This window comes from Panulirus ornatus, chromosome 42, assembly GCF_036320965.1.
Source record: "Panulirus ornatus isolate Po-2019 chromosome 42, ASM3632096v1, whole genome shotgun sequence".
Taxonomy (NCBI): Eukaryota; Metazoa; Arthropoda; class Malacostraca; order Decapoda; family Palinuridae; genus Panulirus; species Panulirus ornatus.
The window spans coordinates 14,473,134-14,493,358 of NC_092265.1; the positions used below are offsets into that span (position 1 = coordinate 14,473,134).

The 20,225-nt window shown below is 44.1% G+C and overlaps 1 protein-coding gene across 2 annotated transcripts in view; it reads left to right on the forward strand.

Moving 5' to 3' along the window:
• The first annotated feature begins 8,857 nt into the window (after nt 1-8,857).
• The window catches only part of LOC139761933 (uncharacterized), a 167,373-nt gene continuing 156,005 nt past the window's right edge, over nt 8,858-20,225 (forward strand). For both annotated transcript variants that reach the window (XM_071686617.1, XM_071686618.1), the window contains exon 1: nt 8,858-9,181. The gene's annotated coding sequence lies outside the window, so the exon portion shown is untranslated. The remainder of the gene's footprint in view (nt 9,182-20,225) is intronic.

A 20,225-nucleotide genomic window follows, 5' to 3' on the forward strand; every position in this document is an offset into this window, starting at 1 on the left:
GAAATGTTTTTTCCAGCGAAAGATGCCATTGCCCCAACACCAGAGAGATGGTAGAGGAAGGAGGTATTGAAACATCGGGAAAAGACGTTAACCAACTGATAAAGGACCAAGGCCCAGAGTAGTCTGATGTGTTCTAACTGAATTTCTACGAATGTACTAAAGAAGTTTACAAATACTCTTAATGGGCTTCTTAATTTTTTTTCTTCGACGCGTCACTGGGTGAAAGTAAAGTGCCAAGGTAGTGGTAAAGGAAGAATTCTTTAATAAAGGCGATTGGGAAGTTGCGCTTAACTAGTCTCTTTGACGAGTTTGGTCTGTACAACACTTGAGAAGATAATGAGAGACGAAACAGATGAAATTTGCAGAAAGGAATCACCTCAGCAAGAGACAATACGGATTCACACAAATGTCGTTCGTAATAGAACCATTAAATTTTTCTGTGAGAGAATGAGCTCCGTGTTTAGACAAAAGCGAAAGCATTTGACACTATACCACATAGAAACTTAGCATAGAAGTTGAATAGTTGGCACAGAAGATGAATCTTCAGGTAAGAATGAGGAGGAGGAGACTCTTTCGATGGATGATAAAATGACCTACGTAGAAAGGAGCACCAGACGCGTCAGATGAGCCCTCTCAGAATGGGTTGAGGTTGCCACAGGGCTCGGTGCTGGGGCCATTGCTCTCCTTGATCTGTGTAAATAACCAGCCAGAAGGATTAGAACTTTTCAGATTCAAAAGTTTGTCTGATACACAACGGATGAAATGCAGCTTGAGTAAAAGCCAAGTAACGTGGCGGGAACACAGTGAAAGGAAGGCTCGTTACGAAGAATTATCTATGAGGAATAAGCTGCCGAAATCTGTGTGTGTGTGTGTGTGTGTGTGTGTGTGTGTGTGTGTGTGTGTGTATGTGTGTGTGTGTGTGTGTGTGAGAAAGTTGGGAGTCGACACTGTACCTTACTTGTGGCTAGAGCCCCACCTTCAGGGATTGCAAAAGACCAACTGTCTGTTGGCAAATATTGGAACTGCATTCAAATTCATGGATTTGGAAACATTCAGCAAACTGTTCGTGACCTACAAAAGGCCAAAGCTTGAATATGCTTCTCAGATTTAGTCACAGCAACAAAAGAAACACGCTAAGCTCATAGAGATTGTCCAGAGGAGGGCAATAAAGAAGATAAGAGAGGTCAGAGGCCATAAATTTTCTCACTAGGGAGCAGAGAAGCGTGCGGGGTTACTTCATCAGATCATGTAAGTCTTTTGAGTCGATATGATGGTGTCAACAGCAAAGAGAAACCAACTAGAGGCCATGATAGGAAATTCAGGAATGAAAGTTGTGAGAGAAGATGTCAAGTATTCTTACACACTGCAAAAGTAATGGAAGAAATGAATGAACTAAGTAATGAGATTGTGAATGCAGACAGCAGACAAAAGTTTAAGATGATATTTGGTGGTAGAGGAAGTTCAAAAGATCGGGTCTCTGCGAGGGAGTACCCAAGACGCGCTCTTGTCTTCTGGAGAACAGACAGAAGAACTACAGCTTTAACAGCCTATGGTACAAATTAGGTACGGGAGGAGATACAACAGTGGGACACATCCCTCCCTCCCCGAGAGTTGTATTTCTTAGTGGTATCGTTTTACTGCGGCAGATAAAAGCTTAAACAGATGTGAGGCAGAGGAAGGATTCGAACTAGCATTCTGATGCGAGATGGCAATCGTTGTTTAGTAATATCTTTAGCGGTCATTTTATGATAATTATGATCATTAGCAAAGAAATAAAGAACGTTGCTGCGATTAAAGGAAATGAAAAGTGTGTTGCACAAAAAAAAAAATTAGTGTCAAGGGAAATAAACCTTACTGTCAGTAGGCTAATGAGGCGATTGTAAATGATGTTTGCTTGACCTCATTCGATATTTCTCTTTTCATCATTCATGATTCACGAGTTTAGTTGTGGGCATTTAGGAGCTTCAGCGAGCGGACATTGTGCGTCTGGAGTTGTATATGGAGGCAGTCATTGCTTTTCTATTAAGCCTTGAGTCTGAGAGGGTATGTATCAGAAGCCCCAAACATGTCACACACGGGCTTGGCTGTAAACATATTCTGAAGATCCATCGAGTAGATGGTGTTGGATCCTAGTTTTATGTGGAGGTTGTCGTCACATTTATATTCTGAAACTTAAGAATGAGAGGATTTCCAGTCTGAGGCCAGACCAAGCTGGGCTAGAACTCAGATCAGAAATGGAGTTAGATAAGAAATATTACACTGGCCCAACAGATATCACCAGATCAGCCAGAAGGAAGGTGAATGAAAGGCGGAGTTTAAGGTTTTTTTTTACATTTAAAGGACAAATCGTCAGAGAAGAATTCAGGAATTGAAGCAGTTGGAACCATGCAGCTTGAAACGTTCAGAAAATAGTTGGAAAAGATGATATTAGAAAATAGATGTATGATTATTTGTGAAGGAGAAACGATCACATAGTGGAGGACAACATCGTATCATAAAAGTGGTCATGTATGAAAACAATCTCTCAGACTTCCATATGTGGACGAGCTCTGTTGTAGACATATGATAGGGATGGTTGGGTTGTGTGTTCTTGGAGTGCATGAAGACACTTGACACTTCCTTACATGGTAGGTGGTTAAGAAACTGGAGTTTCAGGCAGGCATAAAGAGGAGACTCCCTCTTGTGGATTATGGCTTGAAGATCATCTAAGTGAGATGGAACAGATGACGCCTGTCATCGGCGCCTTTTCTAAGTGACTGGGTTGGTTACCAGCGGCGTGCCTTGGAGCTCAGTCTCAAGAATGTTGTCATTCTTGATCTGTGTAGATAACCTGCCAGAAGACCTGGATTTAAACCTTACATGTTTGCGGGTTATGTCAAGGACACGAGAGAAGAAAGGAATGACGGAAGATTTTATCAACTCTCAAAGGGATGTAGACAAGGTTAGAACTGGCCGGATGACATTCAGTTTGACTAAATGAAAAAAGAAGAAAAAATAAACAACTAGAAGACTTCAGTCCGACTAAATGAAAAGATAAAAGGTAAAGAACTAGAGGACACGGTGATTGAAGACTTACCCTAAATCATAATCCAGTAGTCACAGCTAATATGAATCTATATGGTAAGGACCTGTGTCCAAACAAACACCAGAACACCACATAAGGAGCATCTCTTGGGAGGCAAAGTGTCCGAAGATTAATGTTAGAACTGCATCTAAGCCCATGGTCAAGGAAGATGCTCAATACGATAGTTGCAACATGCGTTCGACCTACATTAGAATATGCTAGTCAAGTTTGGTCACCACACATAGAGGTAAAAACCTAATACACAAAGACCAGAAGAGGGCAACAAAACTACTTGAAATATAGAGCTGGGTGAAAGAGCCGAGTTCCCTGTAAATGTTAGAGGCTGTAAAACAGCCCACCATGAAACAAAAAAAGACGAGTCAGTGGAGACTTGATCAAAGCCCTCAGTACTGTGTGGTCTTGTTTGACAATAACAAGAGTGAGCAGTTACCGTCTGTGGCAGACGCGCCAGAAACAACAATCAAAGCCATAGTAAGAAATTACACGCAGAAAAAAAAAAACGTTTTAAAGAATGTGTAAAAAACATTTTATAGAATCTGTAAAAATCGTTTCATAGAAGCTGTAAAAAAAAGTGTTTTTACAGTATCACGGTCGTGGATGAATGGACTAAGGTTAGTGATGAAACTGTGAATCATGACGGGGTACAGAGGTGTAAAATGTGGTATAACAGTAGACCAGGTTAAAGAGCACCATTAGTATAGAGCTTTTCCTCTCCACCGTACCAATAGATAATTGAAAAAATACACACACACACACACACACACACACACACATACACGGAGCTAAACTAAGCCTCACGCCGCCAGGGAAGCCCAGGTGAAAAAGCGTCCATAGAAGAAAAAAATTCTCTTCATTCATGTTCCCTCATGACAATGAGCCCATTCATTCATCATTCACATGAGGGAAGGAAAATATTCATGCCAATTCTACGAAAAAAAAAAGAGTGCGTTAAAATTGTCCCGTTCTGTCTGGTCCACAAAGGCAGACTTATAACGAAATAAATCTATTATCTGAGTCGGTCTTTTGTTGGATTTTGTTATAAACAACAGACCAGGCGGCACACTGCATACCAACATCATTTGTGGACCTTTTTTTTGTTGTTGACCTTGTAAACTAGTTTACACTGTCAGGCACAACAATTTTCACTGAGAATTTTATTGTCAATGAAAATGTGCAAATATTTCAATACTGAGAAACATATATATATATATATATATATATATATATATATATATATATATATATATATATATATATATATATATATATATATATATATATATATATACATATATATATATATATACATACATATATATATATATATATATATATATATATATATATATATATATATACATACATATATATATATATATATATATATATATATATATATATATATATATATATATATATATATATATATATATTATCCCTGAGGATAGGGGAGAAAGAATACGTCCCACGTATTCCCTGCGTGTCGTAGAAGGCGACTAAAAGGGGAGGGAGCGGGGGGCTGGAAATCCTCCCCTCTCTCTTTTTTTTTTTTTTTATTTTCCAAAAGAAGGAACAGAGAAGGAGGCCGGATGAGGATATTCCCTCAAAGGCCCAGTCCTCTGTTCTTAACGCTACCTCGCTAACGCGGGAAATGGCGAATAGTTTGAAAAAAAAAAAAAAAAAAAAAAAAATATATATATATATATATATATATATATATATATATATATATATATATATATATATATATATATTATCCCTGGGGATAAGGGAGAAAGAATACTTCCCTGCGTGTCGTAGAAGGCGACTAAAAGGGATGGGAGCGGGGAACTGGAAATCCTCCCCTCCCGTATTGACTTTTCCAAAAGAAGGAACAGAGAAGGGGGGTAAGTGAGGATTTTCCCTCTTAGGCTCAGTCCTCTGTTCTTAACGCTACCTCGCTAACGCGGGAAATGGCGAATATGTATGGAAAAAAAATTGATATTCGCCATTTCCCGCGTTAGCGAGGTAGCGTCAAGAACACGGGACTGAACGATAAGGAAAAGTCCTCACTTGGCCCCCTTCTTTGTTCCTTCCCTTAGATTTCCAGCTCCTAACTCCTACCCCTTTCAGTCGCCTTCTACGACATGTAGGGAATACGTGGGAAGTATATTTTCTCCCCTATTCCCCAGGATATATATATATATATATATATATATATATATATATATATATATATATATATATATATATATATATATATATATATATATATATATCATTAATAGGAGTGGGTGGCACCTGCTGGTGGTGGTAGAGTTGTGTGGTAGCAACAGTGGGTGGCAGGCAGCCTGGGTTTCGGGCGGGATAAAGTTTGTTACGTACCCACTTTCAGGCCCAGGTCACCGTCCATCCCCCCTTTGCCTCAACCCCATGTGGGTTGCGCGCATTCAACCCCAACCCCATAACTTCTCTTTCTCATACACAACACTTGACAACACATACCTCGCAAATGTCTTTCTAAGTGTGAGTTATGGGCAGCTTCATTGTTCCAATCGTTCTACATCGTCGGTTTTCCTTGGATAATGTTGGGTTGACCGAGTTTGGCGGGATGAAGGATGTTGTCTGCAGCGCCTTGTTTCGTGACTTAGTTTGTGAGGGGAAAAGGGGTTTATAAGGCAAGGTGTTGTAGGAGTTAGTGTGGTCGAGGTACAAGACCTGGTTCTCCCTCCCTGTTGCATCAGCTTTTTCATGGTAGGGTGTCATCCAGAGCACGTCTGTCGGCGACAGTCTTTATATCGATCTCTTCTGTGATGGTAACCATTTAATTTGTGCAGTATCGATGCTTAGTTTACTCCAGTCTGGGGATACCGAATGACTCACTGTCTAAAGTAAGATATTGCTAGATCGGTAACTGACCTGTTGGTCTTGATAATCGGCCTCTGATGTAGGATTACGGTTCCTGTAGGTCAGAGAACCAATGTGTGTAGATTACGCCCTGAGGTGGTACGTATTGGCTAGCCATATCGATCATGATGAGGTGGAGTGCGTTCCGGCTGTGCGGGGAAAGTCGTCATTGGGATGCGTGCACCAGTTCCTGTAGGTCTTGTGGTGTGTATTTCATTAGAATCCCCACAGAGCACTCACCTGGGATGTAGGTACCTGGCAGGGTGAAAAGATAGTACACTTGTGTACCTCTGTAGGGAGCATGAGGTGGGTGGTACAGTACACAGTAGATGGCGGAAGTAGTCTGACAGGGTTGTGGGCCTGGTACTGTGTGATCCTACGCGACCTCTACACCCTGAAAAATTACAACACTAAGATGGAAGAGTTGTAACTCCTTGTGAAAGATCGGCACTACGCCCCGGCAACGTTACGTTGGTGTGTGGATGAGGGAAATGGCTCAAAATCCTCAAATTGGCACGATTCGGGAACAGCCTGGCTACAAGCGTCTGTGATGACAACACTACGTATAACCTGACGTATATTCTACTACCCAGTGAATTGTCTCGGGAACTCTGTATTATCTACGAGGAAATGTAGTCGCTTGTAGTGACATTTCAGCACTTCCAATGCTTGTCGTTTCCTGTATCCTGAACCAGAATGAGTCTGAATTTCCCCCCAAAAAATGATTTGGATTTCACGAGGAGTTGCAAAGCACGGAACTCCAGGAGAGCTTCTAACAGAAGAGCCGAGATGGGAGACCAGGCCACAGCTACATAGTTTCAAATGAAGAAAGACCCGTCTCTTGAGGGCGTCAGGAACGCGAGGGCGTAGCGGTCCAGGGGAATGGGAGGGAGGGAGGGAAGTAAGACGTGGTGGGCCTTAAGATGATAATGCGGGGCAGCGGACGTGGGGCGAACCTTGGCCAAGCTGACCCAGCTGAGGTGTCGACCTGGAACTGACGTGAGGAGGTGACTCGTGTGTCTCCTCACTCACCTGGGTAACCTGCTCATGTTGTACTGAGGAGGGAAGTTGACTGACGTGTACCAGCTTATGAGAGTAGTGTATTACTGTACTAACGTGGTAAGAACAGACATGCGTCACTTCTAGGATGACAGGGTGGGTTCCCGAGCGTCACACATTCGGGGTGACAGGGTGGGTCCCAGGCGTCACACTTCCGGGACGACAGGGTGGGTCCCAGGCGTCACACTTCCGGGGTGACAGGGTGGTTTCCAGGCGTCACACTTCCGGGGTGACACGGTGGGTTCCCAGGCGTCACACTTCCGGGAGGTTCGGCCGGATTTCATGTTCCACTGGAGCTCACGCAGGGCACATCCCGGCGAGAGATTCCCCAGCCTCACCTGTAGGGTCTCTGGTCCCGGGGATTCCAGCCCCGTCTGTAGCAGTGCCTCTGGTCCACGGCTCCCCATGGGTGTTTGAAGCGACCCAGGACATTTTATATATATATATATATATATATATATATATATATATATATATATATATATATATATATATATATATATATATATATATATATATATATATTGGAAAGGATCACAATTTTGCGCGTGATCAACATATTCCTATGAATCCACAGGGAAAATGAAACACGAAAAGTTTCCAAGCGCACTTTCGTGTAATAATCACATCATCAGGGGAGACACAAAAGAGAAATATAAGTCAGTTGATATACATCGAAGAGACGAAGCTAGGACGTCATTTGGTAAACATGTGGACATGTTTACCAAATATATATATATTATATTTATTATACTTAATTGTCGTCTTCAGCGTTAGCATCACATGGAACCCCTATCCCGACTCTCCATGACAGAAGACCTGACAGTCTATGACTCGGTTATGTGGTAGAGGGCACTATAGTACCCTGCATTCCTGATCTATACAGACGTAGACCAGGTATTAAAGCAGAAGGCTCCTGCCCAGCCACCACTCCCTGTGACATATCATCCCCCAGGTACACATACCTCTGAACGCGAAACTCTGTAGGAGAGAAAGAAGGTAGGCGGACAATGAAAGTCTTTAGGAAAAGATGAATAGAAAACGCATTCTGTGATCATTTCAGCTGGATGCTCTTAAGACTAAAACAAAGAAAAAAGGAGAAAGACCTATCAGTTATTCTGAGAAGAAATGAAAAAGAAGTGAAATACGTACGCGTGACAGAGTTAATCTTGAACAACGTATACACCATGAATCACCTTCGCTCGATTATTTGTGGAGAGTCGTGTTTTGGATGGGTTCGAAGCCTTTGTCTTGACGATATGTAATGCTAGTCACTGTAGCGCTCTTGTAAAACCTACGGCCGAAAAGACTTTTGGGCAGAGAGAGAGAGAGAGAGAGAGAGAGAGAGAGAGAGAGAGAGAGAGAGAGAGAGAGGCTGGAAAGGTGGACAACAAACAAAGACAGGTGCTGAGCCTCGCAGCCAGACGGTCTGTCAGTAAGACACAAGACAGACGGTAAGAGAGACAGAATGAATGAATCGGTGACTGACAGATACAACATACAGACACACACACAGACACACAGACCTCCCGCAGCCTCACGGTAGAGCGGCCAAACAATGAGAGAAATTTCCAGAAGGCTCGGGAGTCTCCATGACTCCACTGAGCCTCACCAGGACAAAGAGAAAGCTGAAAGAGAGAGTGAGGGAGAGCCAAAGAGAGCGAGAGAGAGTGTGTGAGAGAGTGAGGGCGGTGGTCATATCGGTGTGTGTGTGTGTGTGTGTGTGTGTGTGTGTGTATGTGTGTGTGTGTGTGTGGGAGAGGGAGGGAGAGAGAGAGAGAGAGTGAGAGCGGGGGAGGTTGAGGTTAGTCGTGTAGAGAAGGTCGGTGAGTGTGGACGCAGAACTTGGCTCTCTCTCCTCCTCTCTGTGTGTGGCGCCGCCGCCCTGCTGCACCCCCTCTCTCCTCCCCCCTCCGTGTGACCCCACCCTTTAGGGGGGACACCCCTCCTTCACCCCAGGGATGACCTGTCGTGCCCTCCCGTGCAGGAGCTGCGCCTGAAGAACGCACACGTGCGTGTCGAACCTGAGCCTCAGACGACCCGGACCAGAGAGGAAATTTGGGCGCCAAAACACCCCAGCCAGCCAGCCACCCGCCTGTGTAGCACCCGTGTCTACACCCGCACCTGGCCTCCCTCCCCCCCCTCGCCTGTGTAGGTATACTTGGGTGTAGCCATGTGAGTGTATCTCTGTGGGATCCTTGTGTGTGTACACCTTTAAGTTCGTGTGCTGAATGCATTCACAGCGTAGAATGATTTACCGGGTATATATATATATATATATATATATATATATATATATATATATATATATATATATATATATATATAATATTCCAGGTGACTACTAATGCTCTGAGATGAAGTGGGCGTTTTCCATGATCGTAGATGTCATCCAGGGGCGAGGTGACCCAACACTGTCGTTGATATCTGGCTGTTGTCATGTCAACTCTTGGCATATATATATATATATATATATATATATATATATATATATATATATATATATATATATATATATACATATATACTTAGCAAACCGATTATCAGATAATTTCGAACTCAAACAATGAAGGCTTGGCCGTGTGGTCGTGTGTGCAGACCGCGTTTGCACCGACCTGTACACTCTGCCTTGGTACGTCACCTCTGCCGCTCCTGTCTTGATGTCTGAGTATCAGTATTTCTCTGTGCACGTGAGTGTGGAGGAAGGTTGTGGCGCTCGTGAGAGTAGCAGGTATTTCGGCAATGCAGGCGGGTGGGCACCTGCGTCACACACACACTCCCACACACACACAAAACACACACACACACACACACGTGGGACCTGCCTCAATGTTTACTCTGGCGGTGGTGAGCGACCTTTGATGGTCTGGCCCCTCATGAAATTGAGCAGTTTCTTCCCTGGTTATGTCGAAGTGGCTTGCGTTCGGTGCGGGTCTGTCATGATCTTTCTGACCTTTTTTGTCTAGTACGAAGAGGGAACTGTACACTCGTGGGGCCTTCCCAGCTCTTGAACTTTTTCTATCACAGATTATTGAGAGAGTTTTATACTCTGTCAATATTCACAACTTCATCCCTTGGTTTATTCCCAGCCATCTACTAATGTGATGGTTTGAAACTATTCTGTACAACTCTTCTAACAGACTTCTTCCTTAGTTCTTTCTTGTGACCTCTGGTGGCTCCATCTTCGCATCTTTTGAAGATCTGTTCTCTGTCAACATCATTATAATGATTCAGAAACTTGAAGGTTGAGATCCAATAACCTTTTTCTTTATCGTTTTCTTTGATGGACAAGTGTATATCCGCTCTCTTATTTTTAATGTGGCACCATCTTTGTCATCCTCTTCTGCGGGATTCCCCCTGAGTCCTTTGTGCTTCATAAGTGCGGCGGCAAAAACCCGAGGAACACATTGTATTTTTGGCCCAATGTATGTTGTGGATGGTCCGCTGAGCATTGCCTGACCATGATATTTACATGTGACTCTAATGTCTTCCCAGCAGACACTTTGTCTCCCTAACAGTTCCACAAAGGAGTTCTGGGTCGATTTGCAAGTCCCTCTTATACAGACGTCTTCAGCATATTTCCTTTTCAAAATATCATTCATTTATATAATTCATGATTCAATCAGTTAGCGTATTCCATGCATTCATAAATCTGATGCTATAAAAGTGCCTCTTTACATCCTGTGTAACACGTTTCTTGCTGTTATTCATTATGATTTCTGGGTGCTGTAGACTTGAATCTCTCGAACATCTGTTCATTGTTGACTTCATCAAGTTGGTTTAGACCCTTGAAGGTTTTCTGAAAGGTTGGTCATCGTCTCTAACCTCTCGCTGTAACTCGGCTCTCTTACGTCTTATAGCATCTTTGCTGTCTTCCTCTGGACCTTCTCTCTTACAGAAGAATACAAAGCAATACAAACGGCAAAAGAACACTGTTTTTTTTTTTTCTTCGAGGCTGTTTGTGATTGTGAAAGAGATTGGAAACAGAGATATTGATGGAGTGAGAGTAGGAAAGCAAACAGATGACTTGGAGAAATGCGTGTAAACATTATATGTTACAAAGGTGTATTTAATGTCAGTTGTGGACTTGAAACGTAGTATTTTGAAAGGTTATCAAGACCTACTCAATTCTTGTTTCATCTGCTCTAACTACTGTATCATTTCATGTTAACAATAGTAGTGAGTAAAGAGAAATTTTCTTTGTTCGAAGTAAAGCGTTTATCCACGAGTTCGTACTTGTTACTACGAGTGAAATTAGACAAATGTTAACCTTAATGAGCTGTTGAGATTGGGATTATCAGAGCTTTTGATGATTTTGACTACGTACACCAAATTACCTCGTAATCTTCTCTTTTCTAATCCAGAGATCGCATATAATCTAGCTGGCTCTCGTAGGATTTGTTTCTCATATCGGTAATCGTCCAGGTAACTCGCCACCGTATTCTACCATGTCTGTGTTATTCTTCGAGTGGGTTGACAAACTGTGGACACAACGCTCGAAGACGAGAACGCCTTAGTGTATTTGTATGACTTACTGAGGAATCCTAGATTTTTTTTCTTTCCATGCTTGGCTTTAGGTCATCAGGGATTATCACACCTAAGTTCCCTCCTCCCGTACTGTACCTTTAGTAGGTCAATGCAACTGACACAGTAGCTTGTCATATCGTTGCGCTATCGTCGCGTAAACTTTGCATGAAGATTCCTTTGCCACATGTGAACCCAGACCATCAGTTCGTCTTTGTCAGTTTGCAGCTGCAGAAGTCCAAAATCTTTTATGGATTTACTCTCCAGCTTTGTATCGTCTGCGAATGTCGATCTCTTACAACAAAGTCATTTAACAATATCATTATATTAGTTCTTTGTTATTCAAGTCCGGTGACCAGAATTGAGAAGCGTATTCTAGTTCCGGCCTGTTATATCCTTAACGCGTGGTTATCCACACGCACATTGGGACTCTGAGACTTACCAGAAGACAGTCTGTGTGTTTGATAATGCCCCAGAGGTGGAGTTCTGGCTACAAGGTAGACTGCAACGTCGACTTCCAAGTGTCTCTCATACACGGATTTCAACAGCTTATTTCCTTATTTCATCTAGAAGGTTCTGTATAAAGCTAATATTCACAGTTTCATCACTTAGCTTATTCCGTTCATCCGGTAATCTGCTGCTGTATTTTTTGACATCTTGCCTAACATGTATCTTGCTCAGTCTCTTGTATTGGCCTCAGGTTGCTCTGATTTTGTATTTTTCGTAGATCGTTTCATTGTTGACATTATCCGACCATTCAGAACTTGAGGGGTTGTGATCAAGTCACCCTTTGCTCTTCTTTCTTCCATGGTGCTCAGGTTTATGGCCTGTAGCCTCTCACTGTAAATCGACTTTCCTAGTTCTGGTACCATCGTAGCAGCCCTTCTGTAGACGTATTCTATCACATTGGCTGTTTGTGATAGTGGAAACGATCACATGACGTAAGGAGAAACACCTGTAAACTCTTTATGTAACAAAGGAGGCGCAAATAATTGGTAAATTCTTCCATAAGCTAGCAATCCTCTTGAAGAAAAAATCCCTCGCCTCGTTCCAAGTAAAACTTTTGCCAACGAGTTTGTATCTATTAGTACGAGTAAGGTTTGACAGATCTAATCTTAAAGAGCTGCTTAGATAGAGATCATAAGGCTCTTATAATCGTGATTACCTGTATCGTATGATCTCAACCCTCTCTTTTCTAAGGTAAATAAGTTTAAATCATGTAGTCCGCTCTCATAGGATTTGCTTCTCAGTCCATGAATTGTTGTGGTAGCTCGCCGTTGTATTCTCTGTACAGCATCTCTCTCTCTCTCTCTCTCTCTCTCTCTCTCTCTCTCTCTCTCTCTCTCTCTCTCTCTCTCTCTCTCTCTCTCTATATATATAATTTTTTTAAAGGCTGCCAAAACTGAACTCAGTACTCAAGGTGGGGACTCATCAATCAATTGTAAAACGTAAAGATAAACTTTTCAGACATGCATTCGAGCGGCCTGCACAACATCAGTCCTAGAGTTTTGCTCGTCTTTTCACTTCACTGCTTCCGTGCTGTGATTATGTCGCTTTAGGTCATCCGAGACCATTACAGTTACGGTATTTCATAACTTACCTTTTGTACCTCAACGGAAATAGTACTGTAATTAGCCCTCTGGTTTTTACGACCGTTGCATCAAACAACAATGAGCAATCTTCAAATTTATGTGCCACATGTGAGCCCAGGCTATCAGTTGTCTGTGTCAGCTGGCGGCTGTAGCCAGTCATTTCTAGTGTATCTATACTTCTCAGCTTTGTATCATCTGCCGTCTTTATCATTGTCATTGATGCTACTTTTGGCTTAATATACAACGTGAATAGATTCCTGAACATATCGTACCCAAGATATCAGCCACACGCGACAGTGTACCATCCAGGCCGTGATAGTGGACGAGATCAGCAACATTAAGTTCAGTGTGGGAAGAATAGTGTAATCCAGTTAGCCATTTATGGGCCACCCCTGAAGGGTAGGATGAGCACATGGGTTGGCTGTTAGCCGACTGCTAAGGTAAGAATGCGAACCCTGGCGGGCCAATGCGTGATTCACAGTCAGCAATGATCACTACCCATGGCAGCGAGTCTGCATCAAGGATGTATGACGTCACCATGGCTCGTTAATCAATTAGTCTAATGGACAGGATGGTGAGGGAGGTGATCGCAAGGTTCCTGTAAGGAGCGAAGGTTGAGTCTCTGGAGAGCTGGATAGGGAGGAGGAGGAGGGGCTTGGGTGGAAGTTGAGTCAGTAACTGAACGTAGACGACACGGCCCCATGGTGGCAGACACCAGAGGGAACCTGTGGAGATGTGGTGACGGAGTGGAGGAGAGAGTGATAAAGAAGGAAGTTCAGTCTGAAGAAAGGCGAGATGATAATGAGGTGAGGAAGAGGGATGTGGCTGGAGAGTGACTTTAACTGGGGGATCGCTTGGAACCTGGAGGAAGTGGAGTGCTTTATGAACCCGGGATGAAGGTGGCAGCGGATGGAACCATCGGCGCTATAATGAGTCCCAGGGAGGGAAGAGGGATTGAGTCCCTGGGTGCGTTAAAGGGGTGTGTGGAAGGAAGGGGAGCGTCAGTAAGTACAGTAGGCTATGGCAGGTATGATATGATTTTATCATATCTAGAGCGTTGTAAAGGTGAGGAGGTGCATAAAGTGGAACACTAGAGGACAACGTGTGGCGTGTATTGGATTGATCTGAAAAAAAAAGTGTCATGGTCAGCGGGACCTGGGTGTGTGGTTGTGAGCAGAGCAGAAACGTGTCAGCAGATGAGTGAAGAGAGACTGACAAGAGAGGGTATACGTGTTGAAGGAGAGCGAGCAAGGGGGAGGGAGAGGGATGGAAATAAGGAGTAAAGGAGGCTTGGAGGGGTTGGGGGGAATGATTGGGCTTCGACAGTGCGGAGGAGGAGGAGGGGGCGTGCACGAAGGGAAGGCGTTGGATTGATGTGGTGTATATTGGACGACGTGTTGTTCATGAGCTGAACCCGGGCATATGAACTGGTCATATGAAGGAGTGTGCGAGGCTTGGCTGTGGAGGGGAGACTGGTGTTAGCTCACCATACATTACAGCGAGACAAGAGACGCGTGCGTATTACGCCGTTGTTCATCTGAGTCTGATGCTTCCTGGCTAAGATAGTGAAAGGATGAGGTTACACTGCGATTGAAAAGCTACCTTTAGCGAGGATGTATCAACGTCTTGCTGTGTCCTCCCTCAGCATATACCACCACCCCAACAATCATTTTTTGTGAAATAACTTCTTCACAACTTTCATGATTGGTTTATTGTTCAATTGGTTTATTGCTCACTGTGTTCTTTAGTTGATTGGTTCCTCCCTATTTCAATAATTAGTTCAGTATGTACAGCAACTCATGGGGTTAGAAGCTTGGAAATGGTCTATTCGTTTTTCCCTTCCTCATTCTCTCCTCTAAGGTTGGTAAACGGAAGGCTGGCAAGTCTCTCCCCTGGTGTCCACCCCTCTTACTCTAGACACCGACCGTTCTGCATTGCCTGATGTTGGGCCCTACTCTGTCAGTCTGCACGTCAAGTGGCGTGGTGATACACACTTCGAGTTCACATATCATATGATTTTTTACCCCTGATCATGTTTGTCGTTGTACTTGAAGGTTACTCCTAACACTGGCTGTATTCATGACACATTTCCTTTTATAATTTCCCTTGATGTGTTTGCTCTGGCCGCAGGCTAGGTACCTTGTCAAGCCAAGAGTCCCTCTCACACACATATGATCTGTCTCTTGTATGGAAGTAGTCACACTCCGCTTCCCTCTCTTCTGATCGTATCCCGTCGTCCTTCCATCACAGTCTGGGGTGTTATGATTCATTATTCATGTGTCTGACAAACGTTTCGGAGCTGATCAAGTCCCATTGTAAAGTGGTGCAGTCCTAGACGCTTCTTGTCTTCCTCTCTCGACTCCAGCCAGTATCGTCCGTCCGCACACGTCTTCTGGTAAGCTGGCGACGTAAATCAGGCTCAACTGCCGTCTCAAGGCCGTAGCTAACTCGTCATTTCAACCCGCTTTGAAAAGGCGTCACTGACATTCGTCCTTTGATCCCCTGATATAGTCAGTGTTCACGCCACCAGAGAGAAGTTCCCGGTCTGAGGCCAGACGGCAGCCCGACATCACAGTCTGCTCATGCGCCTCTCCAAGCTTATGGTGACGTCACTGTCATGGAAGTCTTAGAGAAAAAGTTTTAACTTGTTCAGGTCACAAGGAAAGACGTGAAGCGAATGATTAAAGAATGTATGAACACATGTAAATACTTCCAGGCCTGAGAACATGAGTTACCGATATATATCATTTTGGCGTGTTTATACCCTCGTTTATATATATATATATATATATATATATATATATATATATATATATATATATATATATATATATATATATATATATATATATGTATATATATATATATATATATATATATATATATATATATATATATATATATATATATATATATATATATATATATATATATATATATAAGGGAGAAAGACTACTGTCCTCGCATCTCTTTCATGTCAAAGGCGACTAAAAGGGACGGAAGCAGATGCCGGAAACCCTCCCCTCCAAGTGGGAATAGAAAACCCAAGTGATGAGTGCTCCTCCTCCTACAGGGCTCAGGTTAGGTGTCTGGATGTAACGACGACGAGGAGAAGGGAGAGATAAGGGGGTATATTTGGGGAGAGGAACTTAGATGGCCTCGCTGTGGGTGACCCTATGCTCAAGGGCAAAGAGGAAGAATATCTTGGAATATGTCCGAGGGTTAAAGTCTGAAGTCAACGTGAGGGCGAGAACAAAGGAGTGGGTGGCACGTCTACTGAAGTAGTGGGAATATGTAGGAGTGTACGAGAGTCCTCATCCTAGTGTGGATCAGAGCGAGAGTGGATTACGAGGGTGTGGATGACTCTCTGTACTTATCCAGTGTGGCAAACAGAGATATAGATAAGACTTTAGATAACACAATTTTTTTTTTTAATTTACTCTATTAATCAAAGAGGTTAAACTCTCAGATCTGAAAGTCGCGCTTACAGTTTTTAATGGCGTCCACGGCTTTGAATAGCATTCATCAGGTTCTTGATCTTACTTATTCATTAAGAAGAGCTTCTCAAAGACATTCTTCCAGATACTTTGTGGTTAGTCTTCGTATCTTATTTTTGATGTTGTTCATTAATGACAACTCACTTTCCCGTGAGTATGTGGCTCCAAATATAGCAAGAACTTTTAATGTCTTCTACTTTGGCAAAGAAGATTTGTTCTAACTTGCAGATGCTCTCGAGAATGTAAAAAGATCTTCTTGCTGTTAGCAAGTGATGCTTGCAGATCTGTTACGTTCTACTTCTGCCGCTAACATTTCGTTGGTTTGGAAAAGTCTCGAGAGAAATTTATTGTTTGCTGGAATGTATGTAGATTGGCTGTAACGTAGCCACTGTGTCCGTCCTCCCGTGTCCCGGATGTAATAGCCTAGTGACGTAGCCACTGTGTCCGTCCTCTTGTGTCCCGGACGTAATAGCCTAGTGACGTAGCCACTGTGTCCGTCCTCTTGTGTCCAGGACGTAATAGCCTAGTGACGTAGCCACTGTGTCCGTCCTCCTGTGTCCCCGACGTAATAGCCTAATGACGTAACCACTGTGTCCGTCCTTCCGTGTCCCGGACGTAATAGCCTAGTGACGTAGCCACTGTGTCCGTCCTCTTGTGTCCCGGACGTAATAGCCTAGTGACGTAGCCACTGTGTCCGTCCTCCAGTGTCCAGGACGTAATAGCCTAGTGACGTAGCCACTGTGTCCGTCCTCCTGTGTCCCCGACGTAATAGCCTAATGACGTAACCACTGTGTCCGTCCTTCCGTGTCCCGGACGTAATAGCCTAGTGACGTAGCCACTGTGTCCGTCCTCTTGTGTCCCGGACGTAATAGCCTAGTGACGTAGCCACTGTGTCCGTCCTCCCGTGTCCCGAACTTAATAGCCTAGTGACGTAGCCACTGTGTCCGTCCTCCCGTGTCCAGGACGTAATAGCCTAGTGACGTAGCCACTGTGTCCGTCCTCCCGTGTCCGGGACGTAATAGCCTAGTGACGTAGCCACTGTGTCCGTCCTCTTGTGTCCCGGACGTAATAGCCTAGTGACGTAGCCCCTGTGTCCGTCCTCTTGTGTCCCGGACGTAATAGCCTAGTGACGTAGCCACTGTGTCCGTCCTCCCGTGTCCAGGACGTAATAGCCTAGTGACGTAGCCACTGTGTCCGTCCTCCCGTGTCCGGGACGTAATAGCCTAGTGACGTAGCCACTGTGTCCGTCCTCTTGTGTCCCGGACGTAATAGCCTAGTGACGTAGCCACTGTGTCCGTCCTCCCGTGTCCGGGATGTAATAGCCTAGTGACGTAGCCACTGTGTCCGTCCTCCCGTGTCCAGGACGTAATAGCCTAGTCTCTACCCCTGGCAAAGTCTGTACCAAGACTGAAGTATCTTGGGCAGTGGTTAGTCACTAGTTTTGCACTCGTGTTGTCCAGTCTCTTAAACCTTGTGATTATATCCCACATGCTAACTCCTAGGTATTTACACACACACACACACACACACACACACACACTAGCCTTTGGTCACGTTAGAAAATGATTCATAACACAGTTTATAGCTGATGGCCTGCCAGCATCACGTTATATATCTCTGCTTTATATAATTGACAGTAGATTGCCTTTAACACGACCCTTATTAGATCATTGGTGTCATGCCAAGGGCCTATAAGGGTTAGATCAAAGGTTTGTGGTTGAGAATGGAATAAAGATTATGGTCTAGTGAAGGTAATCTTTCTCGACCTACAAATAAGGTTCAAGCTGAAGGTGAATTGTACCAAGTGTTTAGTGAAGATGAGGTTGTAGTGAATACATGGAAGGTGTAGTTAAACTGAAGATGTAATGAACTGACCCTTATGGATTAGGTCATATGCAAGTGGTGTGAGCATTATGGATATGAAATATACTTAGTTGTTGGCATGTTATTCCCAGCATCAAGTGACATTAGTTTTAGTGTGATATTCCAGCAACAGATGGCGTTAATACCATCGACTGCCGGCTATTGGCGTCAGCTGGTACTGTTTATATCGGTTCACTATTACCTCTGTGAGCACAGCCGCTGTTCAAGCCACATTCACTGTATCTAAAGCGGACGTTGGGTGTCATAAGCACGTCAGATCTATATATATATATATACTCATGAAAACGTTTATATCTTTTATCATCAGTGAAACTAGGATTTGATGGACATTGTGTACTGAGCAGGAAAATTTTGTCTGGTAGTTGTCGTGGTCAATATTTCGAAAATCTTAAGCACTTTGTAGGATCAGACAATTGGTAGGATTATTTGCATGTTAGGGATAACCTTGGATTTGCCAGATGATACCATGGCCTCCTGTAAGTGGTTATATTCGAGCGAGAACTGAGGGCGGCGTACCCTAGTCTGGTCAGAGACTGAACTGTTGGCTTACACTGAGGTGCCTTCGCTTCCTTGCTGCCGTAATTACAATTACCGGATATCAACTGGAGGAGGAGGAGGAGGAGGAGGAGGAGGAGGTTGCCTTCAGCTGGTTAAGTGCACAGCGTCAAACAGCCCCACGAGGGATGGTCCCATTATTGCTTGGTTATTAACCCGACGGTCTAGAGTTAATAGCTAGTATCGGTATCAATAATACCCAGACGTCAGTGAGGCTAGCCCCGGGTCTGAGGGAGATGGTTGTCGTCCTCAGCAAGGGGAAAGTCTTGGAGCCAGAGTAGCGGTGGCGAGGATCACATCTTCCCCCACTCACTCACTCTCAAATGTCAGGCTGGCTGACTCACCTGGCGTTACACAATCGGACATACGTACATCTGCACCTGGGCTGGCGGGCGGACCGTGTGCCCTCACCACGAGTCTCCAATATCGGCTCCTGGCGGCCCAGTAGTGAGTGCGGGGTATCGGTGCTGGCCTGTGGCTCACAACCCGCCGTAAACTGGACGTGTTGTTTAAGTCATCTTATAATTACTTTACGACCATCACTCCGCTGATGCTGGTGTCACCAGACCACGAATCCACGAGGGCGCAGGGCGCGAGAAAAGTCATCTTTGGCGAGGCTGTATATCACTGGATGTACAGTATCATCAAAGAACTTCTCACTCCAAAGGAGCCTACATTTCCCCTGCAAGTGGATGTAGCGCAACTTTGGGCAACAGAGGGCCTTTAGAATGGCCCTGGGTAACACCGGGACTCCTTCACGGAAGGCTCTTCCACGAACGAGAACCTTCTGACTCACGGAGGCTACAGATCCGCGCGTAATCACGAAGCTCTCGCGTCTCCCTCACTAAATCACCGTTATGGAGCAGAGGTCATTACCGCAGTAGCTCGGGGTCATGTAGGCGAGCGTGAGCCTCGTCCAGATGACGGATGGCGACCATCGGCCGTGACGTCAACAATGACGGGGGGTCAGCCTGCCTCATGTCAGTGTGAACCAGCGTTAATGACATGGCTGACTTGTTGAGGGACATGATCATAGAACGGTAGTCCCATGTCATGTCTGAAGACCATATGGGATGGGCGCCATTGGCAGCTCAATTAGAGGAGTCAATTGATGTTACCTAAGTATAGTTAATTGGATAATCA